Genomic DNA, 25,146 nt, shown 5'->3' with positions numbered 1-25,146 from the left:
GATGTAAATTGTTAATCGTCGATTATTAAATCTAGATATATGTTTATTCTTAGGGTTATATACATGTTGTATAATCATAGGTATATAAAAAGTAGTATTTTCAACAAAGTAATTAAATCACTTTATATATATATATATATATATATATATATATATTTTTTTTTTTTCCCTACTATTTACTTATATATTTGCTCGTGATGTCAGTGCTTCATTTTTACTCATCGAGCGGAAGTAAGACATTTGTAGAATCGTATCTGTTCGCCTCTATCTCTCGGTACGTATCTTGTGTTTATCTATCGTGAATAAATCTCACGGCCGATCAGAACTCGCGATACACATGAACGTCGCTGAAGGCAGCGTGTATATAAAAGACGCTTAGTGGAAGCTTGCAAGCTCGCTCGCTCGCTTGTTTCGCGAACCACCGAGCTTGACTACGATGCAGTCTGCGGCGGAGACACCAATTGGCATTCATTGGCATTCATTGGCATTTATCTTCGCAGACGCGGGGCGTGGCTGAAACTTAAGCGTGCTGCTGCTCCTGCGTCCGCTTAATTGTACGCCGGTACTAATTAAGCGACGACGAGCCCACCGTAAAGGAGAATATTCTACAGTTTGCTTCTTTTTACTTCTCTCTCTCTCTCTCTCTCTCTCTCTCTCTCTCTCTCTCTCTCTCTCTTCCTCCCCTCTCTCTCGCTCCCTCCCTCCCTCTCCCTCCCCCCTCCACACACAAATGACATTTTCAAGTTCACTTCCATCACAAATATTGTAGAATTTCTTTCGTTTCATCTTGCACCAGGTAAAATATATTAACAGACGTTCCGGAAAATATTAATTATATTGAATTTCGTTTACTTACAATGATATTTTACGCTCCAGATTTAATTTTACTCTTAAAGTATATTTGAGAATTATTGAAGTATCTTCAGTCGTTCTTGTTATTACTTCCAATTGCTTTCATGCTCGAACTATTTGCACGCAAAGATCACGATGCCTTCATCACGTCGTTCACGTCATTATCGCGTGGCGAAATTATTTTCCTGTCTACGTCCCTAACGGAAGGCTAGTAACTTTTCGTTGAACCTAATGTATGAACGTCAAACTTTTTGGTACGCCAATAGCTACGGACATCTTTCGTGTGCGATGAGTGAAAATTAATCCCGTGATTGGGGGTCCAAATTTATCTTGCGGTTAAGACGTTGATGGCTGACATTGATTTGCTATCGCAAGACCAGGTGAGTCTATTTTCGCATTTATTCGGCTATTAATATCCTGTATAAGCGATCATGAAAAATACGTTACTTTACTTCCGTAAGATTTATTCCATAAGTATTTATATTTATGTCATAAAGTTAACAATTAATGTATATTTAAAGGTTGCTTTATTCTATTCAATAATTATTTAATTAATAAAATATAAAAGTTCAATTTAATTTATATAGAAAAAGAAAGAGGAAGAATGGAAGAGAGAGAGAGAGAGAGAGAGAGAGAGGGAGGGAGGGAGAGAGAGAGATTGACCGCTAATAAAATAAAATTTAATTAAAGTCGGCAGAACTTAACATAGATGTTTCATGGCGAAATTCACGCGACGTATAATTTAAAACGTACTACCATACTTCCATTTAATGTCCGTTCCCTGTTATAATTCAGCCTTGGAATTTGAATATGGCGAGTTGAACTTCAGTAGACACCGCGAAGTTCGCCTACGCTGCGCTTCATACCGCGACGCAATAAATCGAGACCGTGAACCGCGACGACAAAAGGTCAAGTTATTAGCACTAGATTATACACCATCTATTATTATCTGCGCCTTCTGGAGCGTGAAGAAAATCGAATTCCATTACATGCATCCATCGATACATATCATAGTTATCAAAAAGTCAAAAGTTATAAGTGAGGAGTCTAACTTATTCAAATTAAGGTAATCGAATTATCAAAGACTCATATTATATGCTTTTGGAAAAAATATCTGCTACAGAGATATATCCTGTTCATTTTACAAAATTAACAATAGTAAAACTTGATTATTTTCTTGTAACATTTAAAAATATAATATGTTTTTAACAATGATTTATTTTTCTCTTAGCGATAACTTGTTATAACTTGAATGATTAAAAATTTTTAACTTTATTTCGATCAAAAAATTGGCCATATTCATTTATCCATAAATGCTGTAAAAATTATAATGAGTAATCAAATTTACATTAAAAAAAATTTGATTCTAAATGAAAACATGAAAAACAACAGAAAAAGGTAATAATTCTATATATCATTGCGTTAAATGATCGCCATTTATGAGCCGAGATGCATTATTTCCGGAACAGAAAATCATCTCACCCATACAAACATAGAGTGATTGCAATCAAGCGCGCGAGAGAGAATAGTTGCCTCGGCTACCTCGACCTCCTCGGTTAATTATTCTAATTTGATTAAGATTTATCTCGGCATGGTGGTTCGTTCATTCGTGTTCGTTTCGTTCGTTTCTACTCATGGGATATCGCCTTCGAATCGACCAATTCGTTCGGTCTATCCCTTAAACTAATTACGAGTTGGAGAACTCTGTCCACCGAGCCCTCTCTCACCCTTGCTTCTTTCTTTCTTTCTCTCTTTCTCGCGCTCAATCGCGCACTATTTCAACCTGCCTGCAACTCGCTGAGACACTTCTGGGATTATCTGGAGGCGACGCGACGGTTGCACACGACGTTGGCCATGTTCGATTCTGCGTTCGATTCTGCGTTCGAGACGCACTTCCTCCTCAATGGGATCCTGCCAATATCCGATTGTTTCGCGAGGCGTACAATAAGTCGTGTACAAATAAGTCGAAAGAGGAAGTGCCTCTTAGCGGACGGTCGTTTGATTCTGGAAAATGCGACAGTTTAGAAAAAAAAAATCTATGGACGTGCAGTCCTTGCATTTCGGCGTATCCCGCTTAACGCGAGAGAAAGAGGGAAGAAGCGAGTTCGTCATCTTCGTTGCCGTCGTTGTCGTTGAGTTTATCGATCGCGTTCCCCGCCCTGTGGACTGCGAATGACGTCGGATTCAACCATCAAGGGACTTTAATTACAGGATGTCAAACGTGGACGCGCGATTAACTGAAACGCGGCCAAACCGCGGCTTAGCAGGGCTGCTCCGCTCTTTAATTAATTCTTCGTAGAATTCCCTTTTCTTTGCCGGCGGTATGCGTAATATTCGAGAATTCACGACTCCCGACGATGAAATATCTCTCGCGTTCAATAATCGCGATTCTCATTCGAATGAGTTGTCTCGTTCTCGATTAATCCACGACTGAGATCTTCTGCTGAAGTATGCACGATAATATATTATTGCGAAGACTTAAGATTGTTAATAGCCTCGGAGCTGTTCCATATCGCCCATCAAAATTGAATTGAAGACTGTACAAAGTGAAACTTTTAAAAAATTTTGCTCCGGTATTTTTCTCCATTCGTCCTCGGAAAATTTTGAAGCTCTCGAATTTAATTTCTTTTTCCTCTTTTTCCTCGAAAATTGCAGGTATCATATTCTTGTTAAATTTTCTACGTATATTCCCACCGTGACGTTTTTCCCATTGCGAAAAGCACCTTTTAATAGTGCACCGCGAATAGAGGAACCTCGATCTCTAAGTATAGCAATTGGGCCGATGACGTCTCCTCCCCGCGTCATCATTAATTAAATCGAACCCGATGATTCAGGAGGGACGACCTTTTGATCGCGGGAATAGGCCTACGATCTGTCGTTCGCAATTGTCGGAAGATTCTCTACCGATCAATCCGTCCAAGCACCGAATAATTACTTTACACATTCAACGATCAAGGCGTGAATTTCTCATTATTGTTCCGATGTCGATCGGCGAGTTAGCCAACCTTGAATTTTTTGTTTTATCGTCATCATCGCTCTCAAAAAAAATGAAAGACATACATTTATGTGTTTTTGAATTAGCGATATTATCTTCGAACATTTGGCATGTTAAAACTTCAAGGATTGTTTCATCCGGTCATTTAATTAAATCAAAAATAGATGTGCAAGTACAATTGATGTGAAAGTACATTAAATAACGTAATCGATAAGCGCAGAACAATCAGCGTGAAACGGAATAGCTGCAAACGATCTAATTACGACAGATGAAATGTGGAAAGTTGTAGCGTAAAATTGCAAAAATTGCAGAGCCGCGCTTTGCACGAAAATTAAATTAAATTAAACTTTTTGCGGCATCTCGATCGTATCCAGCGTAACAGGTTGATTCGCGGGCTGGAATATATGCGCTTGCACACGCTTAACAGATAAGCGTCATTCGAACGACAAATACAGAAGTAATATGAATGCCCGGTGGCGTCACGTTATTTTATTCTCCGAATTAAGCATGGTCCATTAACAGCTTGCGCTCGTGCTCGACGGAAAATCATCGCGCTACCGGAAGTTCGCTCGAAACGGTTTTAGCGAAGGTACGTACGGCCTTTATTTCGCGCGAAGCATATTGTGTGTACTTATCGGCGGGAAATTGCGCGGATGAGCGTCACGGCGCACGATGATTTTAGCATTCGATTGAAGCCGGATACGGACGCTTTTTTATGCCGGCGTTTCATTAACTCTCCCTCTATCGACATTTTGCATCAAATGCGCATATTTGAGGAACAGTGCACGAGCAAATCAGGAGTGATTTTGAATGAAACGAGTTCATCCGCAAATATCTTGCTCAGTCGCAATTTCCATATGTTCAACTTTTATTTCCGTATCTTGATATTTGCTTATCTATTAGTTCGTACATTAATTCTTATTATAAATTCTAAAGGTTAATTAATCGAAAATAAATGGTTCAATATAATAGGATATCAACAGTTCCTCGTTTATAATGAATAATATTTAAGAATTTTCGTAATTAAGCTTTAAAATACACGGAAATAAACGAAGAATCTTTATTTTCATCAGCTTGATAAATCTTATCCTATATAAACCAATGACAATAATGGCGATCGCACGAATCAATAACCGTGACGTTTCCGAATTTAGAAACTATCAATACACCTTAACTTCAAGAAAACAAAGGGACGCAAGATTAAACGTTTAGTTTTTTCCAATTTTATTTATTTAATTATAATTTTCATTAAATCTTTTCAATACTAACATTTTTTTAATAATTATTCACATTTTTTTGCTATGCTTTTTTGAAAGCTGTTTAACTGAAATGTCGGATTTCATTATAGTCGCTTTTAAATTTTTTATCTTCGACTAAAATGTTGTAAATAACCGCTGTTGACCCTTTTTCTCGTCCGTCACATGGCGGAATATATATTAATTCCGGTTAGAGAATAAAACCCTCTTCTGGCCCTCTTGGAATGCATAACCGTGAAATGATTCGGTCACCAGGCCACCACGATTGCAAGCACAATAAATCTTGTCCATCAGTCAATCGGTCAATCGATGAACCAGCCGATCAACCCATCCATCTATCTAGAATCCGAACAAACATACATACACGCGTGTACGCACGTGTGCATACTTGGGTGCGTATAGTCCGTCGTCGGAAGTGATTCCGAGCCGGGCGCGTTCGCGTTCCGCGGCGGCGATGTAGTTCATAAATTCCCGAATTTAAGCGAGAAGCGCCCGTAAACGCCGTAGTCCGTGACGCGCCCGCAAACGAAGACGTTAAAAATCGCAATCACAAAAAAGCAGATAGGGGCAAAAAGAAGAGAAGGGAAGGAGGGGAAACCGCGCGGTTGCGGCCACCCGTGTGTGTGGCGCGGCGCGACGCGGCGCCGATGGAATCGCGTGAGGATCTCCTTCGAGAGTAAACAAATCAATTCCGGTCCGGGACACGTTTATGCCCCCGATCGTAAATTATCATTAAGGTGATTGCCTGCGCACACACGCACACGCACACGCACACGCACACGCACACGCACACGCACACGCACACGCACACGCGCGCGCGCGCGCGCACACACACACACACACACACACACACACACACACACACACACACACACACACGGTAGCGGGTCGCATCGGGCGAGATCCTGCACACGCGAAAGGATCCACCGATTGTCGTCGTGATAAATCCTTTTTCGCGGCGTATTTAGAAGAAATACTATTAGAATCGTGCAGAGATAATAGATAACAGCGTAAAAATACAAATTCCATGTTTTTCGAAATATCTCGACATACCGCAGTAATTTTAAACAGAGATAAATTGAAGCGGCGCGTACTGAAGCATTGCGGAAATGCGACGGTTATTGATTCGTGCGATCGTCGTTATTGTCATCGCTCGCGCGGCAAAAAAATATAATTTATTATGAAACGCAAATTTGATTAAGTTGCTTAATTTTCAATAAGTCGAACCTCATCCCAAAAGAAATTTAATCCTCGTTTCAACGATTTCCTGATAAGAATTGCAATCGCTACTTTAGATTTATCAATTTTTTTCTGAGGTGAGAAAGGTTCAGCTCGCATCGGCAGCATTGTTTGTCATGTTCCGAAAGGAACGTCCGCTCGGAGTGGGCCGGTCTGAAGATGATACTCGATCTCATTTGCATACGTTTGCCAGCGTTTTTCATCGTCGCTCGTGTTTTTTTTAACGTCACAGATAGCTGGAGAACGTGGAACAATCACGTCGCGGTGACGTTACTGATTTAAAGGCGTATGATAATTTTGTTGCTCGTCGGAGATATTAATTTCCGAAATTATCTTTGATAGAGCAATTAAGATTATAGATAAAACCATTAAATGATACCCGGCGGCTTTAGTTTAAACAGCGAACGCTAGCCTTCGCCTGCGGCGAATAGCTGTCTTTACGGTCATATAGGCGCCGGTTATATAGGTGAGATAATGGTTAATAAAGCTACCAGTAATCAGTGATTGTTTGGATGTTTTTATGTCGCCGCGGAAAAGCTTTATTGCTGATTTTCCTGAAGTAGCTTCGCGTATATTTTATTGTATCGACATGTATCGACTTGAAAAAAAAAAAGAGAAACAAATTTGCTAGCAATTTCTTAAACATACTGCTGCTTCCTGGCATCGGAAATTACAGTGAGTATGCATAAAACTTGCGAATAAATTAAAACTGATTGATTTCGTGCGTTTATTTTATAATGACACATCAAAAATATGATTTATATCAAAGTTGTATATACATAACGAGAAAGCTGAATAACTAAATATGTAAAGTAAAGTTTTCAAATTATATTTTTTATACAAAAAATAATTAGAACAATATCATTTATTTGATTCACCAAGAAAAATATTTGAAACGTTATCAAATACGTATGAATCATTTTATGAGTGATGAAAGCTCTACTCGCGTCTACTTGGCAAATAAATCAGTAGCAGATCAATTAAAATTCCCTTCAAATTTCAATCGCGCGACGTACGTATCGAATCCGAAAGTTTCGATATTCAATTGAGCAATCTCAAGTTTTAATCCGGTTAGAACACGGGGCCTATTATTCCGGCCGCGTAATGAAATGCGAATTGAAACGAGGAGACGACGACGACGACGACGACGACGACGACGACGACGACGACGACGACGACGACGATGACGACGACGACGACTAGGATGGCGTCGGCAATACCGGATATCGAAGACGTCTCACATAGAGAAGTGGAACGTTACAACTATAAGCCGGTAATCGATTTAGTGGTACTTAAGTCGGAAGCCCTCAAAGCGCGAGTACCTGCCGGTTATCGAGGCGAGGCATTAAAGTTTAGCGAGCCGAACATGCATAGGGTACTCGCATTGCGGATGAGTTCGTCTAACACTGAATTAGACGAGTTTCATCGAGCGGCGGACATTGATAAAGATATCAAGAGCTATTCGGAGAAACGACAGAGGAAAAAGTCACTTAGACTCTGCGTCTGAGAAACTACTTTTTACTCGAGATAAGAGATAACAGCGTGATTGCGTTTTTAATCTTCGTGATATCCACGCGGAACGGATAATTATAGGAGCTTATGAGGCATAAACGTTAATGAAATTGGCTGTGGCGCGCGGAGTTGTCTCTCATTGCGTGTGATCGATTGCGGAAAATGCGCGATGGATTTTCTTTCATGGCTCGCGGCATGAAAGAAAAAGTTGATAAAAAGAGATTAATTGCGACCAGCGATGGACCAATAATACCTCAATTAAATCGCAATTATATTATTAAACAATAAATACATTAAGAGAAATCGGTAAAAAATTAAATTCATAATTAATTAGCTAACGCATTTCGTTATTTTTGACGTATTTAAATAATAAAATTTAGAAGACATGCATATGAAAGATCTGACTTTTTACAGCTCCGATATAAATGTTAAAAATAAATGGCCGCCAAGTTTATGCGCGAGCTTAAGTCTAATAGCGCTGAAATTTTTTACATTATTCTTTTTATTTAAATCAAATTGTTTTATTTGGTATTGTTATCTTTTTTATTTATTCTTTTTGATTCTTATATATACACATACACATTCTTTCATTCCATGAAAGATCTATCTAATCTCTCATATATCTTCAAGAATTCTTTATCAAAATATTATATGTAGAGAAATGCCATGTAGATATATATTATAATTATAATTGCATTTAGCTAAATTTATAATAATATTAAATGTCTAGAAATGGGAAAATGAGATTTAAAAATTTAAATAGTCTTATTTTTTTAATTTATTTTTTTAACTACATTCAAATCCTCCTTGTCGGATTTAAAAATCTTATAAAATAAGTTAAATCTTATAAAATATTTATCATTTTTTTTTATTTGCAGTTTTCTGATTTTAGTATTTTCTTGGAAAAGATCTATCAAAATTATAAAATATAAAAATAAACAAGTCAAAAACGCACGCATATATTATATAATAAAAAAATTGAACGTACAATTGAAGACGATGTCGAGAAGATTTAATAAAATTATGCCTAGTCCTAGATTGATACATCACTAAATTATAAGCCATAAGAATTTATTGCTGTATATAATTGCAATTAATATAATGTTTAATGTTTTCACGAAAAATTCGAAGAGATATGTGTTGCTACCAAGAAATTACGTTAAAAAAGGAGGGATAAGATTTAAGTTCTGTATTTCGCAAATGTCTTCATAACTCAAAATATCAATCTGAAAATTGTGATTTCGGGATTGCGGATGCACGGCATTTTGTCAGATCAACGCAAACGTGAGGAGCGGAAACGGATCCACTCGACTGACGAGAGGATGGAACGACGTCTAGAGCGGTAATCCCGGTATTCGTTTGTTCCCCGAAGAAACTCCGTTTATCCCGCAAAAAGGATATCCGCGGGAATAGGTCCCGCCGACATTTCCATGAGCGCTCGTCGTCGTGGTGATGCAGTGTCACGGACTGCGTCACGTCGACCGGGCTTTTTTTTTCTATCCTCGCCCTTTAAAAACGACGGCGTATCCCGGGAAAGGGCGCGCGGAAGCCACCGGTCATTTTTCAGTCGGCGCGGAAATAAGATGTCGGGGGCCGGATTCATATGGGGGGGGGGGTGGTTGCAATTCCGCAAAAGCCGTGCGATTGTTATCCGCAGGGTCAGGGGAAAAACGGTGACATATGCCACATTTATTCATATGCCACATCGACGCAGGATTCACAGCTAAAAGAGTAGAAGCGCATTATTTACCGAACTGCTTATAACAACGTAAATCTTATTTTATCACCGTCGCAATTTATTTCTAACTTATTAATACATTTGCCAATTATTATTATTATTATGGTTTAGAATGGTCGATATAAAGTTGAGAATTTTTTACATCGAAAAAACTTTTGGTCAAAGAAACTGTTATAAATATTTGTATATTTACCGATGTTATTATAAAAAATATTGATGATTAAAAGAGCAATGATTGGAAAATCTTGGAAAGAACAGGAAGAGAATGGGCGTTTATTACGAACGATAAAGTGACAACGATCGAGTTCAGTCGCTTTATGAAGCGTTTAATTCAATGGTCATTACAATTCTCGTGTGAAATATCATTTGCTAGTATCTCTGATATTTCTTCAGGGAACATTTCATTCACCGCTGTTAATACTGTATGAGTTTTACACGATAATCCTTTACGGCATAAAGAAAAAAATAAAAATTCGAGAGCATTTTGTGCGACTAAAAATTCGAACACATCTATTAAATTGTTATTAATTTTCGCAAAAATATATAATCCTTGAAATTTAAGAAGAAAGCTTCAACAGTTGAGTAAATGCTTCCTAATATTAGAATAAAGAGAAATTCAGAGAAAGAGTTAAAATTTAGAAATTAGCTTGAATTAAATATTTGGATGGATACATTTTTGAGAAGCACGTAAATCCTCCATTATCTATAAATATACAGTCGTGACTTTCTTCAGCGTATCTCGCAATTAAACATTCATTTTCAGAATTCACGGAGCTAGACATCTGTGTTTATTTGCGTCTATATCACAACGGGATAACATCGCGTTTTATCGTGCGCGCTTTCAATCGCGCTTTACGTCATGCCGAACAGGCAGAGTGGAAAAGGCAGCGAGTCCGTAAAAAAGGGACAAAAACTAGATTGCCAGTCAAGGGTGGCATATGAAAGTGTTATCAATCTTAGGCAGTTGTTTACGACGAGCGTTTTGAGAGCTCTCGATTTGGCATCGATCCAGCCGAGATATGAATACGCGAGCATCGCGACGGCGTGGATGGTATCGGATGAGTATTTGATTGCGAGCAACTCTACTTCATTCTACTTCATTCTACGTATATGAGATATCCTACAATAGAACTTACAGGATTTGCGAAATCTAGAAGCAAATTGTCGATTTGTTAAGCTGAAAAATGCGTGTATTATATTAATAGCTTTCTTTCATTTTTTTCATATCTGTTCAAGCTTGATTCCGCTTTCCATTCCGGCAATTAATATATAACGTGGAAGCTTCTATTATTCTTAGTATTTGTGAAATTTTTTATTCCGATGGGATTTACCTCGCAAATGATACAGAAATTACAAATTTATTAATACGATAATATATGTCGCTTTCTTAATACACGTAGTATGTCTTATATATTTATGACATTTTTACGCTACTATTAATCCTAATCGCGGCATTTAATTTTTGCGTCATGTCGCACACGAGCATTTAAACATTTGAATAAAATCGCGGGCAGTCACCAAAAGTCGTTCAACGACTTTCGATATCCTGCCGGTAGAATCCATTCGGAACGATCGCATAACAATGACTTCCATGTTACGTACTCAGCACGACGTCGTCTTACACCGTCGTCTTACGCCGCGGAATAAAACTGCGAAAATTCTTGCCACCCCGGAGGAGCTTCTCTCGTTCCCCACGGGCAGTCTCGTATGACCTCCGGAAGATGCAGATGCACACATCGAATATTCTGGTTAATGCTTCCGCGTGTCGAGGACGGGAAAGACAACGATTTAAAGGAGAACACGGAGAATGGAGGGACGGGTAGAAAAGTACCGCCATTTTGTGTCGAGGGATGCCATGTAACGCGTGTAACATGTTACGAGGAAGCCCTATTGACATTCAAATTCTACACGCGAGAATGACTCGGCAGCTGCAAATATTTGTACTTGCACATTCATGAAATATCCGAAGGACGCGAAGCGCGCTTGTTTGTCATAAAATCGCGCGTCCTTTCCTATCTAAAAGGGAACTCCGGGCGAAAATTTACCGTCGGATTATCCCATATATACGTGTGTACCCCCCGCGCGCGCTACTTGAAGAGAATTTCATTCCCGGCTATATTTTTCCTGCGCCGATTCTATCGCCGGACAACCTCTCTTTGGGGACAATTTTATACGTATGTGTAACTGTCACGCACATGTCGCGAAGATCGCAATTCTTTTCCTTGACACAATTATCTGTGCTATACCAACGAATAGAAGAATTGTGTATATTATTATTGGAAAACGGAAATACTCAAATTTTAAAAAATGTAAAGACAAATTAATATTTGCTTAAAAAAAAAAAAAAAAAAAAACCTTTCTAAATTTTATATTATTTATGTAAGGCAATTGAGAGAAAGAGAGAAAAGGGGAAGACGAAATGTATTACCTTGACACGATAATATTGGAAAATATTTCCAGTAATATTGGAAAATGTCATGTTAAGATAATTCAAATATTATATCAAATAATAAAAAGCAATTACCATTTTTGAATTCTAAACTATTTAAAATTAAAAGTATTAAAATATCAGCTTAATTTAATTCATGTAAATCTACACAACTTTTTCATGCAAGCTCTATCATTTTTCCTCGTATCATTCGGCGCTGACGGTAAAGGCGGAGCTGCAACTTTTGCAGCTTCATACCTTCAGTCCTTTGACTTCCGCCGAGAAACTGCTGAGGCCATCACAGACGAGATCACGCGTTGAAATTTGTGTTTGGCGAATACGATGTCGCTCCGGTATACGCACGCGGGACTTTTTCCCATAGCGAAAAACGTTGTCGGTCGTCCTGTTTTATTCGCGATGAGGCTCTCGGTCGTATATGCAGCACCCCGTCGTGAAAAATAAACCGTGTCTCTGTGGAGCATTTCGCGAAAAGGCTGGTGATACATTTTTTTAAAATTCACCGGGACGCGACATCGTTAAAACGTAATCCATGGATGCTTCGTCTGTAATTTACATTCGTGTCCAGCGTTCCGTGGAGAATGTCTTGGAACAGAGGTTGAGCATTAAATCGCCGCCGACGTTGTGCCGATTCACGAGAACGAAACGATAGAAGAATTCGCGGAGGTTTAAATGGCGGATTTACGGGCGAAAGCCGGTACTTCTCGAGACGTTTGCGATTTTCTATTGGAATTGCATCGAGGAAAATCGGCAGAGCGCATTCGGGAACGCGCAAGCGGGAGCGATAATTGATGGGGCATTTCCGGAAAACCCGATACGCGAGTCGATTGCAATTTGTCCATAATTTGATAACGGTGTCATCATTAATATGGACAACTCGTCTAATTGTGAACGAAGTCCTTCTAACGAGTTACGATTACGTGAAAACCAAACGCGAAAACGATTAGTCGTCCAGCGTGCGGATACTGATAATAATCGTTTCGAATGTACGTTTCCATAAACGCGCTGCCATTAACAATTCTTTAGAGCCGTCACCGGTCCCTCCCCCCCTTTCCCCCCGGAGGGATGGATGTTGAAATATGCAGAGCCTGTCAGCCCTTCGTTTCGAACGGTTCGACATTTTCCATGAGGACGATGTAACGCCGGCATATAGATTAATGATCGCGATAGCCGTCGCTACAATCGCGTAATGCGAATGTAATGTCCAATCTGTCGCGCGCATACTTAATAATTCTCCGGCTGCCGATCGATGGCTCACGCGTGCGCGTGCGCGCGCGAATAATAACGCCTGAGCCGAATAATACACCCAATCTGTGGGTGCAACAATATTTCGTCAGCGTGATTAACGACTGCCAATCAACGGCCGCTCGCGCGGTCGACGTAAATTACTCATTAGGTATTCTATCGGCCGATAAGAATGAGGGACCGCGACGGGGGTGGGTATAAATTTCCCTATCGCACGTGAAATATGAGTGATACGATTCCCATATTTTTTACGAATGATACTTAATTGAGCCACTAAGAGCCGCTGACGAATAAAATACAAATAAAATCCTTTCTCCCTATGATAAATATTAATATTTCATGGACGATATTCTTTATATAAATATTACTACTCCGCGGAATAGATTTAATATTGATCTATATGATATTCTTTTGAAAAAAATAACATTGGAATATGATTGCTAATTACTCCGATTGCGATAGCGAATCTAAATTTCAGAAAAGAAAATAAACATCATATTATCTCAATTATTATCTCTTGTATACAAATCACGGTTAGAAATGTCGAAAGAAATATCAAACTCGAAGCAATACATCAATGTAATGTACACATAAAATTACAAAGCGGGCTATAAAAAGAGAACCTAGTTTCGTGAGTAGTGTATATTCTAAAAGAGGTGCACTTCTCTCTTACCCATGTGAAATAGCGAAAAGACAATAAATTTCGAAGAAATCTCTGCGGTGTACTTTGAACTGAAACTCTTAAAAAAAAAACCTAGAAATGGTACTAGACAGTACATATTTCCACGATTCAAATGAAAAAAGATTCAATATACTTTCCTTTTTAAGTCTGAGAATATTACCTGCAAAAAGTGTCACGTTTAAAACAAAATTCTCTATTTTTTAAAGAAAAATTACCAGATTTTTTATCCTTTAATGAGAAAAAAATATTTGCTATTTTTATTTGTTTAAGAAAAATTCTTAGTCTTTTATTTCTTTTAATTTTTCTTCCTTTAATACAACCTTGTACTACCCGCGCTTCCATAGAATCCATTAATAAAAGATAATATATATAGCTGTTTAAAAAGTAATAGCGAGGAGTAGATTATTCCTTCATTTTCTTCGCGGTATTCCCAAAATCCAACCGAGAGAGGAATGGAAAGAATGCCGTGATCAAAAATTCCACGTAGTTTCGTTGAAAAAACACCGTGATTTCAAACGTGTACCAAAAAATTGCATTTCTTTTCCCCTTGTAAAAAGAGGGGAAAAAAGGGGGGAGAACGGGGGAAAAAGATGAGCTCACGACCCCTTCGAACTAGGAAATAACCGATGTTCCTCACGTCGCGAACATTCCGCTCGATCGCGTCGCGGCTCGGCGGCTCGGCGACGCTCGTGAAAGACGGCGTCGACGTCGACGTCGACGTCGGCGCGAATGAAACGATAACGGCGCCATCAAGCAGCCGCGAGTCCATTTTTCGCGCGACGAGCTGCGTCCGTTCGCACGTAGCGCGCGACGTCGTAAAGTGAAAAGTTGCAGCTCCGACTTGCAGGATGAGGTAGATAAAGAGAGAAAAGAAAAGGAGGAGAGAGAGAGAGAGAGAGAGAGAGAGAGAGAGAGAGAGAGAGAGAGGAGGGAGGGAGGGAATGAAATGCGAGAGCCGCGCAGGAGGTAGCCTTCGTGTCGGAACCATTGTTGGTTAACGAGGTAACTCGACACGTCCGAAGATAACAGGATTCGTGCTCCGCACGAGTAACTCGCCGCAAAAAGTCCATTCGTGGTTCCGAGCCGCCTGGTGGAAAAGCTTGTCGCGCTACGAAGCTTGACTACTACTTAACCTGCGGATCTGTGGACCGAACGGAGGATGATAGAGCACGAGGGAGAAAAGATCGAGGAAGAACGGAAGCTGGAAACATCGACATCCAATTTCGTTGTCTGACTTTTCAGATTTTCGATTTTCGTGTTTACCGCTCTTTAGATACAGATGATTATAAAAAAATTCTTATCATTTTTGCTCAGAATAAACAAATGGGTTTTTTTTTTAAGGGGGTATTTTGTATGCAATTTATAACTTTTAACAAGCATATATAAATTGTACGTTAAAATTATTAAATTTAGCAAGAGATGATTTATAACGATCGTTCATCTAAAGAAGCGCAGAAAAAGTTAGAAAAAAACAGAAATCGATTTTGACTTTAATATAATCATATATAAAACAATCGATTAATCAAGATGGAAAATTTTTATCGAGAATTCTGAAAATTTATTTAACAATGTAGACTTATAGTATCGATAATATTAATGAACGTAATTAATGAAATGTAATATTATCGTGATTAAAATTGAACGTAACTTTGAATCAAAGAAATTAATACTCATGTTGATATGATAATAGACAAAATGATAGTAGACAAGAGTTGAAATATCGGATTTCAAAAAATCTGTCTCATATTCATATTCCATCTTTCTTCGTATCGACGATCTCATTATTTTTTTAACATAGTTGTTCCTAATTCACCGTCCATCTTAATCGCATCGACAAAATTCTATTGCCGATATCATTGTCTGTGAAAATTTACTATCAAGCCTGACTTAGATCACGTTGTAACAAATTTCATAACAGTTTCACGGCACGTAAATCAGATTAGAATTACGAATAAGATGCCGGTCGATCAAAGAAGAAAAAAGAACAAAGAGGAAGAAGATACATTTGATAAGGACGCGAAAACGGATACAAATGAATGTGGTAGTGGTGATCGAAGGTGCAATCCGTGCATAGAGACGTAAGTTAGCCGAAAGGTTTGCACACTAAGAGAACATATGCATCGGCTGGTTACCGTGTCGTTCTCACGACGCTGTGAATCGACGCGGAGCACTCTGTCTTCGGGAATAACGCGAACGCATCGATTATTCTCGATGACAGGCGGCTCATTAGTTATTGCCGAGGGAAGAAGAGCCCGGGCGGGAATAATTTCGGGCTGGGACGTCGCGTCGCGTCGCGTCGCGTCGCAAGTTCCGCAATTTTGCGAAATGAGCTTCCCTTTCTGCGCCCACGCGCGCGAACGAGGGCGGCACGTCAATTACAATTGTTAACTCTAATTTAATAAGGCCGCCGTTAATAATGTCATTCCGAGCTCCGTGAATTTCAGAGATCCTCGTGTTCGTCCGTAGACTTTGATATCGTTAAATTTTGAGATTTTGAGAGAGATTTTTCAATCCCTATTAGCAACGTTTGAAAAATTTCTTTTCTAATCCTTTGAAAAGTTTTGAGTTACCAATCAATTTTATAGCTATTCGTAAATTTCTATTCCGAAGTTTTTGATAGTCAAATATCACGTAATATTACAAAAATTGAGTTGATAATATATAACGATAAAAAATCTGTAATAATAAAATTAAAAGAAGAAAATATTAAAATGAATAAAAATTCAAATTTAAAAATTAGATTTTAAGAAATAATATTAAATTAAAGAATTAAAATAAAATATATGTTTTATTCCGATGAAATACGAATTCGAAATTTATATCATGCCACCAAACTATTAGATCTATAGATATGGAAGCAAAGGAGACATATTCACACTTCTGTGAAATCTTCGGAATAGTTGAACTAGAAAATGTTGCCGCGGTCCGTCCATAAATAAAATACCTGAAGAAAATTCTCGAGGCATAGAATTCGTCGTTGGCATCTATCACGGCGCTACTAAGAAAACATCTACTCGTAAACATAGGTGTCTAAAAACAAAGACACTCTTATGCAAAACCTTCTTAGTTTACAGACAGTTACGATATACGAAGAAGAAATACTAACTAGTTCCTTATTTTTGTCATCGAATCTTCGTAAATATTTTCATAAATATATATTCACGAAAATAGCAAAGTACGTATTAATTTTTATTTAGCTATTATGATCAGCAATGTAAATTTGCTTTTATTAAGAATATAATTGCAAGTATCAGTTAATGATCTTTTGTCATGTAATAACGTCGTGCAGTGGTGCTGTTGTCTAAGATTTTTGCTACAGCAATTAATTAAGGCACGCGTGCGTCAGCTAGAACTTCCGAATAATCCCGATAGTTCGCATTAACGACAGCATAAGCAATTTGTCTTGGCGATTAATTACCGTATGCTTTAACAAGAGCTTTGGATAATCTCCGTAATCCACATGAACGACGATACAACAATCATTGAAGCATCTTCGCGAACTGAAAGCTACTTGCAGCAGAGATAAAAGATCTGAAAGCGCACAAACATCAAAAATATTCTTTTCAATAATAGAAAAATATTCATACAATATTTATAGAATATAACATATATATAGATATCTTTGATGATTAAGCGTATAGTTTGTAGGTTTTTGTCAGTTCTTAAAAAGATTCGTATCTATAAATTTAAATCTATAAATAATCAAGACAAAAAACTTATATGGTTGATTTAAAATTGAAATAATATACATAAAATGTTAAATTATAAAATATTTGTGTTTAAAATATAAAATTATAAAATATTTGTAAATTATAAATTGTTTATCATAATGGCTTTACTTAGAATTAATTACAATTATATGAAAAAATTATAGGTTTTTTTTTTTTATAGGACAAAGAAATCGAGAATATATTCATAAATAAAATACACGAAACTATATAAATGAAAGCGATTAATTTATTTGTTTTTAAAAATAAACTATATATATTTATCGTTTCTTTATTTAATCTAATTCTCTAATCTAACTTTTAATGTCTATCAAATTCGAATATGCAATATTCACGTGGGATAAGCAAAGGAAATTCACGGAACGTGAATTGAAATGTAAATCCGAAAACATTTTCGTACAAATGTGTGATTATAAATTCCGCCTGCCGCTCGATGCAATGCAGCGCCAACGTTGAAGAAGAGACGTTAATATAATCGTATCACCATCAAATGTGAATTTGTCTCCGTGCAGACATATCCATGCTCGCAAGATAGAATCATCGCGATACTCGACACGGCCGACTCGTGCGAGCCGACAATTTACAGAGAATTTACATAAGACGAATAAACGTTATGTGTTCTCATGTGAGTAAGCACTTGTGGGAAGGAGGCGCCACGTACAGAAAGGATGGGTTATGTTACGTTACATCGCCTTGGGGACACCATCGGCACTTTGTGCTGCGACGAAATGGACGCGTATACGATGCGCGTGACTATATAGGATAACTCTAACTTCATCTACTAGAAAAGTAGGTAGCTTTTCAGACAGATACTCGGTAAAAGTATACGGTAAAACACACAAAAGCCAGAGACAGTGTAGAAAATAAGTCCCGTTTGAAAGCAGAATTGTTCACGAAAACACGGATCTGAAGAAATACATTTTTTTATTGAAATTTAAATATATAATTAACATATAATAAATACATATTAGAAAATTCTCACAGAGTCACTAGAGCGAGAGAAAGAGAAATATTGTATCTTAAAATTTATTAAATATATAGAATCAGAAGATTAAACATTTGCAGTAGTTCACTTATAGTCACTTTTGATATTTTAATTAGTGACGTTTTTTTTTTCAAACGTACACTTCAACATAATCTGTCTTAATGCATTCTGTGTAAAAAATATCTCCCTCGTGCATTTAAAAATTGCTGTCGGTTCTACGCCGAGCAGCCTATACATTTCCAAGCTACTCCACTCCGGCACTCTGGGCACTTCAGATCCTCTCTTTCCACCTGAGGATCTCTCCAGCATCCCCGCATTCTGCCTCAACCCCCTTGGCTCCGCTCGGCTCGCTGTTTCTCTTCGCTACGCTCTCGCAAAGCTATATGGATCCGTCGCGGTATTCAAGAATTTCTCCGGAATTCCCGCAACCGGCCAAGTACCTTCCCCGAAGGGTCGAAATCGCGTGGGAGACGTGAGACAACCGGAAATAGATCGACTCCATTCCGGCTCGGAATTACCGCCTATGCCTCAAAGATAAACGCGACGGATTACCGACGTTGCTGCCAAGACCGGCAGAAATAAATGATGCCGAAGCCATAGTTTCCAGAAGATAAGCGAGGAGAATAGGAGAAAATCAATCTATCTCTTGGAGCTTGTGCAATTTCTTTATTTATTTGCTACGTCATTAGCATGATTATTGATCTTTATCATTTAAACGTTTAAAATCCATTTATAGAAGGAAATTAAAATACTTGATTACGTAGCGGTTGGACTTTTTAAAATTTCTATATCTTTTTTTAAAATAACTTGCATTATTTCATCTGTACGTAATAGAAGATTTTTTATGAATAAATAATTAATATCAAACTGAATATAGTTTCTCTCTTTACATTTTTAAGAGATTAAAAAATAAAACACAATTTGGCTCACACATTTTTAGAAAAAAATCTATACAATATTCAATGCATTTCAGTTAACATTTTTGAAATGGCAGTTGTATGCTTGTCAGTTCATATTAACCTATAAATTTTCGCTTATATTTTCCTAAAAACATGGATTTTTATTTCATTAATATTTTCTGTACTCAAAACTCGAAACTTAATGGAAGATCATAAATCTAAAGCTCATTATTAATTCTATATTTCACAAAAATTCTTCTGTATTGAGTTATCTATATAAAATTTATTAGATCAAACAATCTGTAATTATTAGTTAATTTAAAAATTAGCTATACCTTTCAAAACATTTTTTAGCACTTATTCTTTATATAAAAAGGTGTAAAAAGACAAATGCAACCGCGCGGATGTTCTCGTTGTTTCATGAAATCCGAGAAGCATGTTCCTTGATTTTGTTAGACCAAGTATTTTCGAACTTTATCCGGTGTCAGCCATGATTTCCAATTTGTCGAACCTTAGCCAAGGCGGCGCTTTTACGCGGCGTTTGTCTTGCCCTCGGAGGTGGGTGAAATTTTGTTGGGGATGGAATTGGATCGGTCGCGCTTAGTTTCAATTTTATCCTTCTGGCGTCTTCGTGCTAGGTAGGGTGAATCGGCAAACAGTGAGAAGGGTGATGAAACGCATAAAGGAAAGACGGAATGAAATGAATCATAAAGTACACAGTAGAAGATAGTAAATTATTTATTGAAAAAACCAATTGAAGAAAGCGTAATTAACTCACTCTCTTTCTTTGGAAAAATTATCTTTAAAATTTAGAAGAAAACAAAGAACCGCCGTCGGAAGAAAGGAAACAAAAAGTATAATTAGAAAAATAATATATTTTACGGTAATGTAATTAAGGTATTTCAATATTAAACTATAATTAGCTGACAAATTGTTGTTTTTCGAATAAAATTCATTCTTTGACTGTATCATTTAATCATCATCGGAAAGTTTATTCAAGTGAGAAAAAATATTAAGAAATGTTAAACAGAACGTGCAATCTTCTATATTAAGTATTCATTTGATATTTCTCTCTTTCTCGCGTTAGATTACTAAATCAAGGAATAAGGCTGAGTTGATTTTTCGGAGTCGCCAAGAGATGACGTAACAGCGAGCGCTGCGTTCACGCGAGGACACGCAAATTATCCCGGACGTTATATCCATATTTCACACACCCGGTGCCGGCTAGCGCATGGCGGCAATCCGTAAAGCTCTTTCCCGCAGTTTCCTCTCGCTCAAAGAATTTCTCCTTACTCAAAAGTGCAAACGGAGGTCTCGTACTACGAGCGGACGGCCTCGCACGAAGCGCTCGTACGAGCGAGCAAAAGGGATATTCTCCGGTTACTATCTCGACCATTCAGGGGATTACGCGGCGAAGTGATCCGAAGCGGGAGGATGGAAAGTGTGCCACAAGAATCCGCCCAGAAAATCCTCTCTTTACGGTTTCAGGCCATAACGTACTGCGCGGGGATACATCTTGTACCCGCGTACCCGTATTTCACTCATTTCGCAGGATGCTCCGCTAAATGCGGCCCATTCAAATGAGCGTAATGCCGGGTCGGTCGGTGCCTGAAGAAACGAGCTAAGCGGATACCGACGTCCGAAAGGTGCATGCGACCCATCGCATTAAAATTAATGAATCCTTAGCCCGCGAGCCGAGTCGTTAATTCGCTCTTAACGCCATTCATGCCGCCCCGTTGAAGCCAGTTCTGTTCTCTTTCATCCCGTCTCTGGATCACTAGACGATTCATTATAGATGTCTAAAAGTACAAAAGCGTACTCGTACACTTCAAAGATAAGTCAACAAATCAGATAAGTAAAATAAGAAATAGCAAATAAAATTGTACGTTTTAAAGTATTTTTAGAAGTCTCTTGAAAATTATATTATCCGTCTACAGATACGATTTAATTTTCTGTACTTTATAACATTATTGTCATAAAGCACAGAATTTTGCGGTATAAATAACTCATTTAATGAGTATTAATGTTATAACCAATTTCTCGCGGTTGCAATTATTCCACTTTCACAAAAGGTACTGAACCGAATCAAATTGAACGAATGCGATTTATTGATTCAAGCTTTGACCCGGTAAGTCTCGAAATAATTATCTCACGAATTACCGCGGAGCAGAGAAGATTTCCCGGGAAAATCGAAAGCGCGCAGTCGATTCGGAGCTGTCGGCTCGTTCGGGAGCGGCTACTCTACCCGAAAACCGCGCAACTCCCGCAAGTGGCGCGATGCGGAACCGCGCGCGCCGGGAGCGCAGACCGTACGCTCTGGCGTCCGTTTATTACCGTTTTCCTAAATTGATTTCCAATTCTCGTGGGACGACGCGGGGATGAGTGGAACAAGAGTATGTCGGTGGCGTTTGCGATTGGGGTAGCTACCGGAGAATCGACTGGTTGATAGAAAGCGGGAGGAGAGCACGGAATTGGGGGAAGCGGGTGCGGGGAAGCTCGGCCGACCGGAGGGTATGGTTCGACCAGGCTCTATCGAATGCTCGGTGACCCGTAAGGAAAACGCGAATGCACGAGTTCGGCAAACGGCATTGGCGTCACGTGTGCGCGGGCCGAACGAAGAGCGAAGAACGGCGGCGAACGGCCGTGTGTGACTGTGAGAAATGCGGGAGCATAGTGAGGATTCGGATGGAAGGCACGGTGAGAACTGGAGAACAACCGGAAATAGTTTAGGGAAAAATAAGGGAAGGAAGAAGAATCGCTCGATTGAATCGCGAATGTTGGCGGATGAGAAAGATACATGCCAAGTATCGTCAAGATATATGAAAAAAACAAAAATAAAAATATCGTATACCCTTATTGATCAAAAATATATAATTAAATCAGTTAATACAAAAAAAAAGATTTTAAATAACATATATTTAGAAACACTTTATAACTAAAAACTAAAGATGTACTAATGCTGTGAAAAGCGAAAATCCTATTCATAATTAATTTAATCTCTAGAAAATAATTTCTCGCTGCATACGAATTTTCTGATAGTTTGTTGTCATTTGTTATATACATGATTAATGAAATTTTATTTAAATCAAAAGATAGAATGCTTGTGTTTGTATTATTGTTGTATTAATTGATATTAATACAACAATAATACAACAATAACAAGTAAATCACCTAATCGGTGGTTATAAGAAATAGATTCAAACGAAAAAAAGGAGGGGGGGAATGTTTCAATAGGAAAACGATTGCATTGAAGAAAGATAAAGAGAAAACTAAAGCACTCGAAGAAGAAAGTAGTAGGAAGGGGATGAAGCAATGATGCGTCGCGTTGCATTCACCATCGCATTGCTTCGTTGTATTTTCTCTGCCACCCACTTTGTCGCTTCGCACCGCGACCACGAAGAAGCGGAAGAATGCATGTACTTTTTCCTCGTTTTTCTCCCCGTCCCTTTCTTTCTCACCTGAGAGCACGGCGAGGTCGGCGAGAAGAAAGGGTGAAAAGCGACGCCGTATCTCAGCGGGCGTCTCTCTTTGGCCCTATTTATCCCTACCTGCTTTTCTCCCGCCACTTTTATTCTGTTTAAAGCTAAAAGACGGGAGGGGGAAGGCAACAGACGGGAAGGATAGGAGCAAGAAGAAAAGGCGCGGTACGCGAGTATTGCAAGTTTAATGATAACACAACAAAAGACGTATACATTCGCAAGAAAAATATGAAAGTGTAGTGTTTTTTTTTTCCGAAATAATCGACGTGGGAATATCTGGAATGAGAGACCGACGTATATTTTCGAAATGTCGCGAAATTATCTCACTCTGTTTTAATTTAACCATAGCGTAGCGCATGCATTTCGACCGAAGTCGAAATCGCTCCGGTGATCTCGCTCGCTTTATAACTTCGTAACTTCATCTTGGCGCGAAACGCTGCTTTTTTTCTCGCATGCAGGACGAACTCGCCGAAAAGTAGGAAATCGCAAATGATTTGAATACGAAGATTAAAGATTAAAAACGGTTTGATGTTCTTTTGGAGTCCGCTTCGTTTGTTGAAACGTAAGAAATAACTGCAAAAATAATGTCATGTTTAAAGAATATGAATGAAAAAAAGAATAAAAGTAATCTTCATTTCGAGATGTTTGAATATCTCAAAGCGAAAATGAATTAAGAGTACACAGTTTATGAATAATTAACTTTAGATATACAAGTAATATCTACAGCAATTCTTGGTTTGCTCTGAAATATCTTAAGTTATTTGATAATTAATAAATTTAATCATGAATAATAGATACAAATGAATAAGAAATAGTAAAGATCAATTAGAGTAACAAAGTAAGTTTCTTTATTTTATCAATATTATTTAAAAATTTCGAAATTGAATAGCCCTCCGTTAACATTTATTGTAGATTATCGTTGTCTTCTGTTCCAGTTTTTATTTATCCCCTCATCTCCCAGTAAGAGACGTTTCAAGAAGGCGGAATAAAAGAAATAGCAACTGCTCTTTGCATTTATTTCTAACTTCCAGCTTTTCTCCGGCTTTTCTTTCTTGCTCTTCCAGATCCAGTATAGACGGACTGTCTCAGAAAATCCGGCAACCGCCGACTACGGAGCACTTGATTTGCAAGAAACTTTAAACTCGGGAATTTGCTGGCCCCTTACAGTGTCTCTCGTGCTCTCCTTGTCTTACTCTTTCTCTCCGAAGTATTTCGAGACGATTCCTCGGTGAAAACCTGAGATATTCATTCCATGACAATTTCACACTTGAGGAAATCATGACAAAGTGCTCCGTAGATAATTTGTATGTAATGTAAAGTATCGAATTTTATCTCGGTCATATTTAACGGTGATTATTTAATGATAACAGAAGCGCAGCCGGAATATACTAGTTGATTAAAAGCGCGAGAACATGAGAAAGTACATCGAAAATTGGAGCAATATTAAAAAGCACATATAGTACAAACTAATTAATTCGTTAATTGCGTCCGGGCCGATTGTGGTTCAATATGTAGTCGCTTAAAATTTAATTGTTAAATGAGTCAATCAGAGAGAGATAATTGTATATTCAAAAACGATTACATGGAACGATTCTATGGAATTATAGCAGAAATATTATTTGCGTGCTATTTTGGCGACAATGATTAATCTTCGACTACGGGCAGCCCATTTTTCATACAAATTTTTATTTACGATCATAAATGAGTGTGCGTGAGCTCGCACGTGTGTAAAATTAGTAGCGTTGTTTAATAATATCAGCACAATAATGATTTAATCGATACATGCATAATTTTAGTTACGTGATTAGCTCAAAATTAGAACGTTCTATCATTTTCTATTTCATGTCATTATACATTATTCGTCTTTTCCAGGATCATCAATATTTGATTGTCTGGAAAAGTTATTTATAGATCTTCAGTCAGAAATACATTTTATGATCAGCCAAAACATCGAACTATTAAAGTCGTATACATTATTTCTCCGGGAGTATAGCCTGATAAAAATGCAATTTCGAGCAGAAAATCTTAATCGATACGTAGAAAAAAATTAAACGCATTATCATTTTTTAAAAGAAAAAAAAAATAGAAAT

General features: G+C 38.0%; 1 protein-coding gene and 2 long non-coding RNA genes across 7 annotated transcripts in view; 1 reads left to right on the top strand and 2 right to left on the bottom strand.

The window, feature by feature from the left end:
* The window catches only part of LOC148938201 (uncharacterized), a 51,187-nt gene extending 50,118 nt beyond the window's left edge, over positions 1 to 1,069 (bottom strand). Inside the window, exon 1 of the long non-coding RNA XR_016140104.1 lies at positions 857 to 1,069. This is a non-coding gene — a long non-coding RNA (uncharacterized LOC148938201). The remainder of the gene's footprint in view (positions 1 to 856) is intronic.
* The window catches only part of vn (membrane-bound neuregulin protein vein), a 323,286-nt gene that overhangs the window by 205,646 nt on the left and 92,494 nt on the right, over positions 1 to 25,146 (bottom strand). The gene's annotated exons all lie outside the window — the stretch shown is intronic.
* Positions 1,088 to 25,146, top strand: part of LOC148938200 (uncharacterized) — a 90,924-nt gene continuing 66,865 nt past the window's right edge. The window contains exon 1 of one of the 2 annotated variants that reach the window (XR_016140103.1): positions 1,088 to 1,232. This is a non-coding gene — a long non-coding RNA (uncharacterized LOC148938200). The remainder of the gene's footprint in view (positions 1,233 to 25,146) is intronic. The other variant, XR_016140102.1, reaches the window with a different exon arrangement.

This window comes from Pogonomyrmex barbatus, unplaced genomic scaffold (assembly GCF_055798465.1).
Source record: "Pogonomyrmex barbatus isolate J1 unplaced genomic scaffold, ASM5579846v1 scaffold1, whole genome shotgun sequence".
NCBI lineage: Eukaryota > Metazoa > Arthropoda > Insecta > Hymenoptera > Formicidae > Pogonomyrmex > Pogonomyrmex barbatus.
This window is presented reverse-complemented; position numbering and strand designations above follow the sequence as displayed.